Source organism: Oncorhynchus nerka, linkage group LG26, assembly GCF_034236695.1.
Source record: "Oncorhynchus nerka isolate Pitt River linkage group LG26, Oner_Uvic_2.0, whole genome shotgun sequence".
NCBI lineage: Eukaryota > Metazoa > Chordata > Actinopteri > Salmoniformes > Salmonidae > Oncorhynchus > Oncorhynchus nerka.
The window spans coordinates 52,758,081-52,774,533 of NC_088421.1; the positions used below are offsets into that span (position 1 = coordinate 52,758,081).

The 16,453-nt window shown below is 42.1% G+C and overlaps 1 protein-coding gene across 1 annotated transcript in view; it reads right to left on the reverse strand.

The window, feature by feature from the left end:
- Nucleotides 1-10,657, reverse strand: part of LOC135564919 (serine hydroxymethyltransferase, cytosolic-like) — a 66,038-nt gene extending 55,381 nt beyond the window's left edge. Inside the window, exon 1 of the mRNA XM_065011004.1 lies at nt 10,592-10,657. The gene's annotated coding sequence lies outside the window, so the exon portion shown is untranslated. The remainder of the gene's footprint in view (nt 1-10,591) is intronic.
- Nucleotides 10,658-16,453: the final 5,796 nt, after the last annotated feature.

Here is a 16,453-nt window from a genome sequence, read left to right on the forward strand (position 1 = left end):
ACAGACAGTTAGTTAGTTAGTTAGTTAAGCTATGAGACAAGACAGACAGTTAGAAGAAGAAGAAGTTAGTTAAGCTGTATGAGACAAGACAGACAGTTAGTTAGTTAGTTAGTTAGTTGCTTCATGAGACAAGACAGTTAGTTAGTTAGTTAGTTAAGCTATGAGACAAGACAGACAGTTAGTTAGTTAAGCTATGAGACAAGACAGACAGTTAGATAGTTAGTTAGTTAGTTAAGCCTGTAGGACAAGACAGAGAAGTTAGTTACCTGGCCTGTAGTTACCTGGTTAGTTAGTTATGAGACAAGACAGTTACCTGGAAGAAGTAGTTAGTTAGCCTGTTTATGAGACAAGACAGACAGTTAGTTAGTTAGTTAGTTACCTGCCCCCATGAGACAAGACAGACAGTTAGATAGTTAGTTAAGTGAGACAAGACAGACTTGTTAGATAGTTAGTTGGTCTTACTGAGAGACAAGACAGACAGTTAGGTAGTTGGGTTTATGAGACAAGACAGACAACTGATTAGCAGACTATGAGACAAGACAGACAGTTAGTTAGTTAAGCCATGAGACAAGACAGACAGTTAGTTAGTTAGTTAGTTAAGCTATGAGACAAGACAGACAGTTAGTTAGTTAGTTAGTTAAGCTATGAGACATGACAGACAGTTAGTTAGTTAGTTAGTTAGTTAGTTGTTAGTTAATTTAGTTGGTTATGAGTGATGACTGGTACTGATCTACAGACACAGACAAGACAGTTAGTTAGTTAGTTAGTTAGTTAGTTAGTTAGTTAGTTAGTTAAGACAGACAGTGAGACAAGACAGACAGTTAGTTAAGCTATGAGACAAGACAGACAGTTAGTTAGTTAGTTAAGCTATGCCAAATAAGATTCAACAGTATCTTTGGTCAACCCCTCTAAATATCAGTTGTTGGGAAAATATCGTATTCAGGGCTATATTTAGTCAGGTTATCTGGTATTCAGGGCTATATTTAGTCAGGTTATCTGGTATTCAGGACTATATTTAGTCAGGTTATCTGGTATTCAGGGCTATATTTAGTCAGGTTATCTGGTATTCAGGGCTATATTTAGTCAGGTTATCTGGTATTCAGGACCATATTTAGTCAGGTTATCATCTGGTATTCAGGACTATATTTAGTCAGGTTATCATCTGGTATTCAGGACTATATTTAGTCAGGTTATCATCTGGTATTCAGGGCTATATTTAGTCAGGTTATCATCTGGTATTCAGGGCTATATTTAGTCAGGTTATCTGGTATTCAGGACTATATTTAGTCAGGTTATCTGGTATTCAGGACTATATTTAGTCAGGTTATCATCTGGTATTCAGGGCTATATTTAGTCAGGTTATCATCTGGTATTCAGGGCTATATTTAGTCAGGTTATCTGGTATTCAGGCTATATTTAGTCAGGTTCATCTGGTATTCAGGACTATATTTAGTCAGGTTATCTGGTATTCAGGGCTATATTTAGTCAGGTTATCATCTGGTATTCAGGATTATATTTAGTCAGGTCATCTGGTATTCAGGACTATATTTAGTCAGGTTATTATCTGGTATTCAGGACTATATTTAGTCAGGTTATCTGGTATTCAGGACTATATTTAGTCAGGTTATCTGGTATTCAGGGCTATATTTAGTCAGGTTATCTGAACAGTCATGTTTCAGGGACTATATTTAGTCAGGTTATCTGAACAGTATTCAGGGCTATATTTAGTCAGGTTATCTGGTATTCAGGGCTATATTTAGTCAGGTTATCATCTGGTATTCAGGGCTATATTTAGTCAGGTTATCATCTGGTATTCAGGACTATATTTAGTCAGGTCATCTGGTATTCAGGACTATATTTTTCAGTCAGGACTATATTTTATCATCTGGTATTCAGGACTATATTTAGTCAGGTTATCATCTGGTATTCAGGACTATATTTAGTCAGATTATCTGGTATTCAGGACTATATTTAGTCAGGTTATCTGCAGTATTTAGTCAGGTTATCACAGGAACAGCCATATTTAGTCAGGTTATCTGGTATTCAGGACTATATTTAGTCAGGTTATCTGGCCATTCAGGGACTATATTTAGTCAGGTTATCTGGTATTCAGGGCTATATTTAGTCAGGTTTATCTGGTATTCAGGGCTATATTTAGTCAGGTTATCTCACAGGGTATTCAGGACTATATTTAGTCAGGTATCATCTGGTATTCAGGACTATATTTAGTCAGGTCATCTGGTATTCAGGACTATATTTAGTCAGGTTATCATCTGGTATTCAGGACTATATTTAGTCAGGTTATCATCTGGTATTCAGGGCTATATTTAGTCAGGTTATCATCTGGTATTCAGGGCTATATTTAGTCAGGTTATCTGGTATTCAGGACTATATTTAGTCAGGTTATCTGGTATTCAGGACTATATTTAGTCAGGTCATCTGGTATTCAGGACTATATTTAGTCAGGTTATCATCTGGTATTCAGGACTATATTTAGTCAGGTTATCATCTGGTCTCCAGGATTATATTTAGTCAGGTTATCATCTGGTATTCAGGACTATATTTAGTCAGGTTATCTGGTATTCAGGACTATATTTAGTCAGGTTATCTGGTATTCAGGACTATATTTAGTCAGGTTATCACAGGAACAGCCATGTTTAAACCAACGGGACTATATTTAGTCAGGTTATCTGGTATTCAGGACTATATTTAGTCAGGTTATCACAGGAACAGCCATGTTTAAACCAACAGGACTATATTTAATCAGGTTATCTGGTATTCAGGACTATATTTAGTCAGGTTATCTGGTATTCAGGACTATATTTAGTCAGGTCATCTGGTATTCAGGACTATATTTAGTCAGGTCATCTGGTATTCAGGACTATATTTAGTCAGGTTATCTGGTATTCAGGACTATATTTAGTCAGGTTATCATCTGGTATTCAGGACTATATTTAGTCAGGTCATCTGGTATTCAGGACTATATTTAGTCAGGTTATCACAGGAACAGCCATGTTTAAACCAACGGGACTATATTTAGTCAGGTTAGGACTATATTTAGTCAGGTTATCACAGGAACAGCCATGTTTAAACCAAGGGAATTTAGTCAGGTTATCACTGGAACAGTGTGTAAGGAATAGGGTGCTACTTGGTATGGTCCTGGTGGAAATAGTGGACTATGTAGGGAATAGGGTTCCATTTGGTATGGTCCTGGTGGAAATAGTGGACTATGTAGGGAATAGGGTTCCATTTGGTATGGTTCTGGTGAAATAGTGCACTATGTAGGGAATAGGGTTCCATTTGGTATGGTCCTGGTGGAAATAGTGGACTATGTAGGGAATAGGGTTCCATTTGGTATGGTCCTGGTGGAAATAGTGGACTATGTAGGGAATAGGGTTCCATTTGGTATGGTCCTGGAGGAAATAGTGGACTATGTAGGGAATAGGGTTCCATTTGGTATGGTCCTGGTGGAAATAGTGGACTATGTAGGGAATAGGGTGCTACTTGGTATGGTCCTGGTGGAAATAGTGGACTATGTAGGGAATAGGGTTCCATTTGGTATGGTCCTGGTGGAAATAGTGCACTATGTAGGGAATAGGTAACCATTTGGTATGGTCCTGGTGGAAATAGTGCACTATGTAGGGAATAGGTGCATTTGGTATGGTCCCTGTCACTGCCACTCTGTGTCTGATGCAACAGCAGCTGGACTCATGACATTCTGTTATCTTGTTTGTCCAATTTAAAGAGGCCAGGCACCGTCAGCTAACTAACCTCGCTAGATAAAGTCCACAAATTCTGTGTTGTAGTGTGTTAAAGAGGCCAGCCACCGTCAGCTAACTAACCTCCTAGATAAAGTAACAAATTCTGTGTTGTAGTGTGTTAAAGAGGCCAGCCACCGTCAGAAATAACTAACCTCCCTAGATAAAGTAACAAATTCTGTGTTGTAGTGTGTTAAAGCATGGGGGGTTCTTTAACCTTTTCAGCCTGGGACCCAAATGAGAAATTCAATGTTTTCCTGGGACCCAAGCTTAGTAAAATATGCAACTATACATAAATATCGGTACATTTCATTGCCCTTATGCCTAGGAAAAAACAAATAACAATGGTCCGACATTAAATATCCATATAAATATCTATTCATGTTTAGTTTCCCCATTAAAAACACTCTTACATATCTGTCTAGGTTGGAAATGTTGTAGACAAACAACCCAGAACTGTGTTCTCTGTCAGGCAGGAGACCACTTCCTGTTTGTAGATGAACAACCCAGAACTGTGTTCTCTGTCAGGCAGGAGACCACTTCCTGTTGTAGATGGAACAACCCAGAACTGTGTTCTCTGTCAGGCAGGAGACCACTTCCTGTTGTAGACAAACAACCCAGAACTGTATGAGTGGGTTCTCAGTGACTATGAGACCACTTCCTGTTTGTAGATGAACAACCCAGAACTGTGTTTCTGTCAGGCACATGAGACCACTGGTCCTGTTGTAGATGAACAACCCAGAACTGTGTTCTCTGTCAGGCAGGAGACCACTTCCTGTTGTAGACAAACAACCCAGAACTGTGTTCTCTGTCAGGCAGGAGACCACTTCCTGTTGTAGATGGAAAACATTACAGAACTTTAAGTTCTTTGTCAGACGCTTATCCAGACCACTTAGTGTGTTAAAATTGTTTGCTTTCAGCCTTATGACATCAGACACTGTGTTCTCTGTCCAGGCATCTATTCAGACATTAAAAACACTTCCTGTTGTAGACAAACAACCCAGAACTGTGTTCTCTGTCAGGCAGGAGACCACTTCCTGTTTGTAGACAAACAACCCAGAACTGTGTTCTCTGTCAGGCAGGAGACCACTTCCTGTTGTAGACAAACAACCCAGAACTGTGTTCTCTGTCAGTCAGAGACCACTTCCTGTTGTAGACAAGAACAACCCAGAACTGTGTTCTCTGTCAGGCAGGAGACCACTTCCTGTTGTAGACAAACAACCCAGAACTGTGTTCTCTGTCAGTCAGGAGACCACTTCCTGTTGTAGACAAACAACCCAGAACTGTGTTCTCTGTCAGTCAGGAGACCACTTCCTGTTGTAGACAAACAACCCAGAACTGTGTTCTCTGTCAGGCAGGAGACCACTTCCTGTTTGTAGACGAACAACCCAGAACTGTGTTCTCTGTCAGTCAGGAGACCACTTCCTGTTGTAGACAAACAACCCAGAACTGTGTTCTCTGTCAGTCAGAGACCACTTCCTGTTTGTAGACAAACAACCCACAACTGTGTTCTCTGTCAGTCAGGAGACCACTTCCTGTTTGTAGATGAACAACCCAGAACTGTGTTCTCTGTCAGTCAGGAGACCACTTCCTGTTGTAGACAAACAACCCAGAACTGTGTTCTCTGTCAGTCAGGAGACCACTTCCTGTTTGTAGATGAACAACCCAGAACTGTTTGAGTGGGTTCTCAGTCAGGAGACCACTTCCTGTTGTAGACAAACAACCCAGAACTGTGTTCTCTGTCAGTCAGGAGACCACTTCCTGTTTGTAGATGAACAACCCAGAACTGTGTGAGATGGGTTCTCAGTCAACCCTGGAGATCTCTGGTCTCCACAACCAAACCCATTAGATAACCCTGGAGATCTCTGGTCTCCACAACAAACCCCATTAGATAACCCTGGAGATATCTCTGGTCTCCACAACCAAACCCATTAGATAGCCCTGGAGATCTCTCTGGTCTCCACAACCAAACCTATTAGATAACCCTGGAGATCTCTCTGGTCTCCATAACCAAACCCATTAGATAACCCTGGAGATCTCTCTGGTCTCCACAACCAAACCCATTAGATAACCCTGGAGATCTCTCTGGTCTCCATAACCAAACCTATTAGATAACCCTGGAGATCTCTGGTCTCCATAACCAAACCCATTCTCTCAGGGATAGATAACCCTGGAGATCTCTCTGGTCTCCATAACCAAACCCATTCTCTCAGGGATAGATAACCCTGGAGATCTCTCTGGTCTCCATAACCAAACCCATTCTCTCAGGGATAGATAACCCTGGAGATCTCTCTGGTCTCCACAACCAAACCCATTCTCTCAGGGATAGATAACCCTGGAGATCTCTCTGGTCTCCACAACCAAACCCATTCTCTCAGGGATAGATAACCCTGGAGATCTCTCTGGTCTCCACAACCAAACCCATTCTCTCAGGGATAGATAACCCTGGAGATCTCTCTGGTCTCCACAACCAAGCCCATTAGATAACCCTGGAGATCTCTCTGGTCTCCATAACCAAACCTATTAGATAACCCTGGAGATCTCTCTGGTCTCCACAACCAAACCCATTAGATAACCCTGGAGATCTGTCTGGTCTCCACACCAAACCCATTCTCTCAGGGATAGATAACCCTGGAGATCTCTCTGGTCTCCACAACCAAACCCATTAGATAACCCTGAGATCTCTGATCTCCATAACCAAACCCATTCTCTCAGGGATAGATAACCCTGGAGATCTCTCTAACTTCCTGTTTGCCTCAAAAAGCATCTTGCTTCAATCGGTTTATTCCAGTTCAGAATAACAATTATTATTGTATTTTAACAGCAACAGTTCCAACCTAGACTAGTTTTCTACAGTCAGATGTTCAGTAGGCCTGATCATATTCCATCTGTTCTGTTACTAAGGGTTGAACTATCAGTAGCTGGCTTTGGTGAATGTTAGATATTATCTGTGTACAAGACCAGGGGATTTGTTAGAAAGAGGAAGTCACATCTACTGAGAGTTAGTTAGTTAGTCCCTTATTTCTGCTAATCATCAACTGTTAGAAAATGACAACAATGTCTTGCTAATTGACTGACTGGTCCAAGGTACGGGTCATTGTGTCTGTCTGTAGGGTAAGGTACGGGTCATTGTGTCTGTCTGTAGGGTAAGGTACGGGTCATTGTGTCTGTCTGTAGGTACGGGTCATTGTGTCTGTCTGTAGGGTAAGGTATGGGTCATTGTGTCTGTCTGTAGGTAAGGTACGGGTCATTGTGTCTGTCTATAGGGTAAGGTACGGGTCATTGTGTCTGTCTGTAGGGTAAGGTACGGGTCATTGTGTCTGTCTGTAGGTACGGGTCATTGTGTCTGTCTGTAGGGTAAGGTATGGGTCATTGTGTCTGTCTGTAGGTAAGGTACGGGTCATTGTGTCTGTCTGTAGGTACGGGTCATTGTGTCTGTCTGTAGGGTAAGGTATGGGTCATTGTGTCTGTCTGTAGGTAAGGTACGGGTCATTGTGTCTGTCTGTAGGTAAGGTACGGGTCATTGTGTCTGTCTATAGGGTAAGGTATGGGTCATTGTGTCTGTCTGTAGGGTAAGGTACGGGTCATTGTGTCTGTCTGTAGGGTAAGGTACGGGTCATTGTGTCTGTCTGTAGGTACGGGTCATTGTGTCTGTCTGTAGGGTAAGGTACGGGTCATTGTGTCTGTCTGTAGGGTAAGGTACGGGTCATTGTGTCTGTCTGTAGGGTAAGGTACGGGTCATTGTGTCTGTCTGTAGGGTAAGGTACGGGTCATTGTGTCTGTCTGTAGGGTAAGGTACGGGTCATTGTGTCTATATGTAGGTACGGGTCATTGTGTCTGTCTGTAGGGTAAGGTACGGGTCATTGTGTCTGTCTGTAGGGTAAGGTACGGGTCATTGTGTCTGTCTGTAGGTACGGGTCATTGTGTCTGTCTGTAGGTACGGGTCATTGTGTCTGTCTGTAGGGTAAGGTACGGGTCATTGTGTCTATATGTAGGTACGGGTCATTGTGTCTGTCTGTAGGGTAAGGTACGGGTCATTGTGTCTGTCTGTAGGGTAAGGTACGGGTCATTGTGTCTGTCTGTAGGGTAAGGTACGGGTCATTGTGTTTATCTGTAGGGTAAGGTACGGGTCATTGTGTTTATCTGTAGGGTAAGGTACGGGTCATTGTGTCTATCTGTAGGGTAAGGTACGGGTCATTGTGTTTATCTGTAGGGTAAGGTACGGGTCATTGTGTTTATCTGTAGGGTAAGGTACGGGTCATTGTGTCTATCTGTAGGGTAAGGTACGGGTCATTGTGTCTATCTTTAGGTACGGGTCATTGTGTCTGTCTGTAGGGTAAGGTACGGGTCATTGTGTCTGTCTGTAGGTACGGGTCATTGTGTCTGTCTGTAGGTACGGGTCATTGTGTCTGTCTGTAGGGTAAGGTACGGGTCATTGTGTCTGTCTGTAGGTACGGGTCATTGTGTCTGTCTGTAGGTACGGGTCATTGTGTCTGTCTGTAGGGTAAGGTACGGGTCATTGTGTCTATATGTAGGTACGGGTCATTGTGTCTGTCTGTAGGTACGGGTCATTGTGTCTGTCTGTAGGGTAAGGTACGGGTCATTGTGTCTGTCTGTAGGTACGGGTCATTGTGTCTGTCTGTAGGGTAAGGTACGGGTCATTGTGTCTATATGTAGGGTAAGGTACGGGTCATTGTGTCTGTCTGTAGGTACGGGTCATTGTGTCTGTCTGTAGGTACGGGTCATTGTGTCTGTCTGTAGGGTAAGGTACGGGTCATTGTGTCTATATGTAGGTACGGGTCATTGTGTCTGTCTGTAGGGTAAGGTATGGGTCATTGTGTCTGTCTGTAGGGTAAGGTACGGGTCATTGTGTCTGTCTGTAGGTACGGGTCATTGTGTCTGTCTGTAGGTACGGGTCATTGTGTCTGTCTGTAGGGTAAGGTACGGGTCATTGTGTCTGTCTGTAGGTACGGGTCATTGTGTCTGTCTGTAGGGTAAGGTACGGGTCATTGTGTTTATCTGTAGGGTAAGGTACGGGTCATTGTGTCTATCTGTAGGGTAAGGTACGGGTCATTGTGTCTATCTTTAGGTACGGGTCATTGTGTCTGTCTGTAGGGTAAGGTCATTGGTCATTGTGTCTGTCTGTAGGTACGGGTCATTGTGTCTGTCTGTAGGTACGGGTCATTGTGTCTGTCTGTAGGTACGGGTCATTGTGTCTGTCTGTAGGGTAAGGTACGGGTCATTGTGTCTGTCTGTAGTTACGGGTCATTGTGTCTGTCTGTAGGGTAAGGTACGGGTCATTGTGTCTATATGTAGGGTAAGGTACGGGTCATTGTGTCTGTCTGTAGGTACGGGTCATTGTGTCTGTCTGTAGGTACGGGTCATTGTGTCTGTCTGTAGGTACGGGTCATTGTGTCTATATGTAGGGTAAGGTACGGGTCATTGTGTCTGTCTGTAGGTACGGGTCATTGTGTCTGTCTGTAGGTACGGGTCATTGTGTCTGTCTGTAGGGTAAGGTACGGGTCATTGTGTCTGTCTGTAGGGTAAGGTACGAGTCATTGTGTCTATATGTAGGGTAAGGTACGGGTCATTGTGTCTGTCTGTAGGTACGGGTCATTGTGTCTGTCTGTAGGTACGGGTCATTGTGTCTGTCTGTAGGTACGGGTCATTGTGTCTGTCTGTAGGTACGGGTCATTGTGTCTGTCTGTAGGGTAAGGGGTCATTGTGTCTGTAGGGTAAGGTACGGGTCATTGTGTCTGTCTGTAGGGTAAGGTACGGGTCATTGTGTCTGTCTGTAGGGTAGGTACGGGTCATTGTGTCTGTCTGTAGGGTAAGGTACGGGTCATTGTGTCTGTCTGTAGGGTAAGGTACATTGGGTCATTGTGTCTGTCTGTAGGGTAAGGTACGGGTCATTGTGTCTGTCTGTAGGTACGGGTCATTGTGTCTGTCTGTAGGTACGGGTCATTGTGTCTGTCTGTAGGTACGGGTCATTGTGTCTGTCTGTAGGTACGGGTCATTGTGTCTGTCTGTAGGGTAAGGTACGGGTCATTGTGTCTGTCTGTAGGGTAAGGTACGGGTCATTGTGTCTGTCTGTAGGGTAAGGTACGGGTCATTGTGTCTGTCTGTAGGGTAAGGTACGGGTCATTGTGTCTGTCTGTAGGGTAAGGTACGGGTCATTGTGTCTGTCTGTAGGGTAAGGTACGGGTCATTGTGTCTGTCTGTAGGTACGGGTCATTGTGTCTGTCTGTAGGTACGGGTCATTGTGTCTGTCTGTAGGTACGGGTCATTGTGTCTGTCTGTAGGTATGGGTCATTGTGTCTGTCTGTAGGGTAAGGTACGGGTCATTGTGTCTGTCTGTAGGGTAAGGTACGGGTCATTGTGTCTGTCTGTAGGGTAAGGTACGGGTCATTGTGTCTGTCTGTAGGGTAAGGTACGGGTCATTGTGTCTGTCTGTAGGGTAAGGTACGGGTCAGTTAGAGTACGACCGTCCCGAGGATCCCGTATAGCACTGACCCTCAAGTCAGCCAGCAGGTTCAGCTGTCTTGTGACATGCGGTCTAACTGTTTCACTACATTTACGACATTACGAGGCGATTTGACTAAATATAACATTTTTTTAGTTAATGCATAATACTTTTTTTTTTTTAAATAGGACTCACATATTCAAGAAAAACTTACACATTGTATCATAGCTAACTTAGCTATGAGTTTCTAGCTAGAAAAAGTGTCAAACGTCACCTCAAAAACCGCACGCTAATCGAGCTATTTTATTTGTGAATAGTGTACAAAAAGCGTAAATATAACAACTAAAGAGTAGTTTAGCTGGGTACCCACCGGGTCGCTCGGCTGTGCAGCTGTCACCGTCGGAAAGCTGACGTTTGGAGAAAGACAAAACATGCAAATTGAGTTTCCTAGGAATACAAAGTCCGCGAAACCTATAAACCAATCAGTGTACAGAGAGACGTGATGTCCACGCCCCCTTTCTCGCTGTTAGCCAATAAAAACACATAACAGAAACGTCTGAACTTTCCAATGAAACTGATAGACAGTGATGAAATAATACCGTACTGTACAAAATATATTGATTAAAGTGCCTATAAATAGTTGAATTATGAAATTATTATTATGACACAACATGGTACATTCAGAACAGCATTTAAATTGCTTTAGTGATATGATAGATAGTATAGTACCTTTAGGTCCCACCCAGTCAAAGACAGATGGTTATAACAGACCAATAGGATCAGTTATAGTACCTTAGGTCCCACCCTGTCAAAGACAGACGGTTATAACAGACCAATAGGATCAGTTATTGAACCTTAGGTCCCACCCAGTCAAAGACAGATGGTTATAACAGACCAATAGGATCAGTTATTGAACCTTAGGTCCCACCCTGTCAAAGACAGACAGTCATTACAGACCAATTAGGATCAGTTATAGTACCTTAGGTCCCACCCTGTCAAAGACAGATGGTTATAACAGACCAATAGGATCAGTTATAGTACCTTTAGGTCCCACCCTGTCAAAGACAGACGGTTATAACAGACCAATAGGATCAGTTATAGTACCTTAGGTCCCACCCTGTCAAAGACAGACGGTTATAACAGACCAATAGGATCAGTTATTGAACCTTAGGTCCCACCCTGTCAAAGACAGACAGTCATTACAGACCAATTAGGATCAGTTATAGTACCTTAGGTCCCACCCTGTCAAAGACAGACGGTTATAACAGACCAATAGGATCAGTTATAGTATTTTAGGTCCCACCCTGTCAAAGACAGACGGTTATAACAGACCAATAGGATCAGTTATAGTATTTTAGGCCCCACCCTGTCAAAGACAGACGGTTATAACAGACCAATAGGATCAGTTATTGAACCTTAGGTCCCACCCAGTCAAAGACAGACAGTCATTACAGACCAATTAGGATCAGTTATAGTACCTTAGGTCCCGCCCTGTCAAAGACAGACAGTCATAACAGACCTACAGACTCTATATATAGTTGTCCTAGCCTACCTCTTTTAGGTAATAAATTCAATGCAGTATTAGCCTTATATTTAGCTAATTAATGATAGAGTATGCATAATAAGGTTCTAACTGATAGCCTCTGTCTCTTGTGAAATGTTCCCCACTGGCCTCTCTCCTTAATAAAACACACTCCTTGGAGTCCCATGCAGAAGAAGCCTAGAACAGGTTGCTGGACTGTGAAATGTTCCCCACTGGCCTCTCTCCTTAATAAAACACACTCCTTGGAGTCCCATGCAGAAGAAGCCTAGAACAGGGTGCTGGACTGTGAAATGTTCCCCACGGGCCTCTCTCCTTAATAAAACACACTCCTTGGAGTCCCATGCAGAAGAAGCCTAGAACAGGGTGCTGGACTGTGAAATGTTCCCCACGGGCCTCTCTCCTTAATAAAACACACTCCTTGGAGTCCCCATGCAGAAGAAGCCTAGAACAGGGTGCTGGACTGTGAAATGTTCCCCACGGGCCTCTCTCCTTAATAAAACACACTCATTGGAGTCCCATGCAGAAGAAGCCTAGAACAGGGTGCTGGACTGTGAAATGTTCCCCACAGGCCTCTCTCCTTAATAAAACACACTCCTTGGAGTCCCATGCAGAAGAAGCCTAGAACAGGTTGTCTCTTGTGAAATGTTCCCCACGGGCCTCTCTCCTTAATAAAACACACTCCTTGGAGTCCCATGCAGAAGAAGCCTAGAACAGGGTGCTGGACTGTGAAATGTTCCCCACAGGCCTCTCTCCTTAATAAAACACACTCCTTGGAGACCCATGCAGAAGAAGCCTAGAATAGGTTGCTGGACATCGTTTTTTGTTCCATTTCTTATACCAATAGACTATTGGAAGAGGGACGCAAACTCCATGTTCGCTGAACGTTACATACAGCAGCCAATAGAACTCAGGGGTAGTTTGAATGAAGAGCGAATGCCCGATGGTGGTAGGAGCAGTTATTTATTCAGACCCATAACCATTCAGTCCCATAACCATTCAGACCAATAACCATTCAGACCCATAACCATTCAGACCCATAACCATTCAGACCCATAACCATTCAGACCCATAACCATTCAGACCCATAACCATTCAGACCCATAACCATTCAGATGGTGGTAGACTATAGCAGTTATTAATTCAGACCCATAACCATTCAGACCCATAACCATTCAGATGGTGGTAGACTATAGCAGTTATTAATTCAGACCCATAACCATTCAGATGGTGGTAGACTATAGCAGTTATTAATTCAGACCCATAACCATTCAGATGGTGGTGGACTATAGTAGTTATTAATTCAGTCCCATAACCATTCAGACCAATAACCATTCAGACCCATAACCATTCAGACCCCTAACCATTCAGACCCATAACCATTCAGACCCATAACCATTCAGACCCATAACCATTCAGACCCATAACCACTCAGACCAATAACCATTCAGACCAATAACCATTCAGACCCATAACCATTCAGATCCATAACCATTCAGACCCATAACCATTCAGACCCATAACCATTCAGACCCATAACCACTCAGACCCATAACCACTCAGACCCATAACCATTCAGACCCATAACCATTCAGACCCATAACCATTCAGACCCATAACCATTCAGATGGTGGTAGACTATAGCAGTTATTACATTTACATTACATTTACATTTAAGTCATTTAGCAGACGCTCTTATCCAGAGCGACTTACAAATTGGTGCGTTCACCTTATGACATCCAGTGAATTCAGACCCATAACCATTCAGATGGTGGTAGACTATAGCAGTTATTAAATTCAGACCCATAACCATTCAGACCCATAACCATTCAGACCCATAACCACTCAGACCCATAACCACTCAGACCCATAACCATTCAGACCCATAACCACTCAGACCCATAACCACTCAGACCCATAACCATTCAGATGGTGGTGGACTATAGCAGTTATTAATTCAGACCCATAACCACTCAGACCCATAACCACTCAGACCCATAACCATTCAGACCCATAACCATTACTAGCGTATATTTGTAACTTTGAAGACCACATTTGAGCACCAGAATTAGTTTAAACAATGTGTGTAACTTCAGACCATATAATGCAATACAGTAATACAATTCACACTCAAAAATATTAGCCTACTGGAGCTAGTTTAATTTATTTACACAACAGAGCATATATCTGTAATGTAGGCCTCATGAAATGTCTTTAGGGCTCATGAAATGTCTTTAATGTAGGCCTCATGAAATGTATTTAGGCCTCATGAAATGTCTTTAATGTAGACCTCATGAAATGTCTTTAATGTAGGCCTCATCAAATGTATTTAATGTAGGCCTCATGAAATGTCTTTAATGTAGGCCTCATGAAATGTATTTACTGTAGGCCTCATGAAATGTATTTAGGCCTCATGAAATGTCTTTAATGTAGGCCTCATGAAATGTCTTTAATGTAGACCTCATGAAATGTCTTTAATGTAGGCCTCATGAAATGTCTTTAATGTAGGCCTCATGAAATGTCTTTAATGTAGGCCTCATGAAATGTCTTTAATGCAGGCCTCATGAAATGTCTTTAATGTAGGCCTCATGAAATGCCTTTAATGCAGGCCTCATGAAATGTATTTAATGTAGGCCTCATGAAATGCCTTTAATGCAGGCCTCATGAAATGTATTTAATGTAGGCCTCATGAAATGTCTTTAGGGCTCATGAAATGTCTTTAATGTAGGCCTCATGAAATGTCTTTAATGTAGGCCTCATGAAATGTCTTTAATGTAGACCTCATGAAATGTCTTTAATGCAGGCCTCGTGAAATGTCTTTAATGTAGGCCTCATGAAATGTCTTTAATGTATGCCTCATGAAATGTCTTTAATGCAGGCCTCATGAAATGTATTTAGGCATCAAATGTCTTTAATGCAGGCCTCATGAAATCTCTTTAGGCCTCATCAAATGTCATTAATGCAGGCCTCATGAAATGTCTTTAGGCCTCATCAAATGTCTTTAATGCAGGCCTCATCAAATGTCTTTAATGCAGGCCTCATCAAATGTCTTTAATGCAGGCCTCATCAAATGTCTTTAATGCAGGCCTCATCAAATGTCTTTAATGCAGGCCTCATCAAATGTCTTTAATGTAGGCCTCATGAAATGTCTTTAATGTAGGCCTCATCAAATGTCTTTAATGCAGGCCTCATCAAATGTCTTTAATGTAGGCCTCATCAAATGTCTTTAATGCAGGCCTCATCAAATGTCTTTAATGTAGACCTCATGAAATGTCTTTAATGTAGGCCTCATCAAATGTCTTTAATGCAGGCCTCATCAAATGTCTTTAATGCAGGCCTCATCAAATGTCTTTAATGTAGGCCTCATCAAATGTCTTTAATGTAGGCCTCATCAAATGTCTTTAATGCAGGCCTCATCAAATGTCTTTAATGTAGGCCTCATCAAATGTCTTTAATGTAGGCCTCATCAAATGTCTTTAATGTAGGCCTCATCAAATGTCTTTAATGTAGGCCTCATCAAATGTCTTTAATGCAGGCCTCATCAAATGTCTTTAATGCAGGCCTCATCAAATGTCTTTAATGTAGGCCTCATCAAATGTCTTTAATGCAGGCCTCATTAAATGTCTTTAGGCCTCATGAAATGTCTTTAATGTAGGCCTCATGAAATGTCTTTAATGCAGGCCTCATCAAATGTCTTTAATGTAGGCCTCATCAAATGTCTTTAATGTAGGCCTCATCAAATGTCTTTAATGTAGGCCTCATCAAATGTCTTTAATGTAGGCCTCATCAAATGTCTTTAATGTAGGCCTCATCAAATGTCTTTAATGTAGGCCTCATCAAATGTCTTTAATGTAGGCCTCATCAAATGTCTTTAATGCAGGCCTCATGAAATGTCTTAATGTAGGCCTCATCAAATGTCTTTAATGTAGGCCTCATCAAATGTCTTTAATGCAGGACCCCTTGACGTTTCCCACATTGTGTTACATTACAGCCTTATTCTGAAATTGATTCAGATGGTTTTTTTTTTCAAATTAAAATTGTCATCAATCTACACACAATACCCCATAATGACATCACAATACCCCACAATGACATCACAATACCCCATAATGACATCACAATACCCCATAATGACAAAGCAAAATCGGGTTCTTAGAAATTTGTGGAAATTTATTACAAAATAAATAACTGAAATATGACATTTACATACTCATCCCCAGCTTCTAATTGGCTCATTCATCCCAAGAATCAACATGTGTTCACCCTTATGCCGTTATTAAGAGACTAAATACGAAAAGTTAATCCTGGATACCAATGTTCTAGATTAATGTATTGAGGTAAACAGGTCAGAGATGGTGGAACCCAGTGTTCTAGATTAATATATTGAGGAAAACAGGTATGAGATGTCAAGGTGGAATCCAGTGTTCTAGATTAATCTATTGAGGTAAACAGGTCAGAAACGGTGGAACCCAGTGTTCTAGTATTAATGTATTGAGGTAAACAGGTCAGAGATGGTGGAACCCAGTGTTCTAGTATTAATGTATTGAGGTAAACAGGTCAGAGATGGTGGAACCCAGTGTTCTAGATTAATGTATTGAGGTAAACCGGACCCATCAGAGATGGTGGAACCCAGTGTTCTAGTATTAATGTATTGAGGTAAACAGGTCAGAGATGGTGGAACCCAGTGTTCTA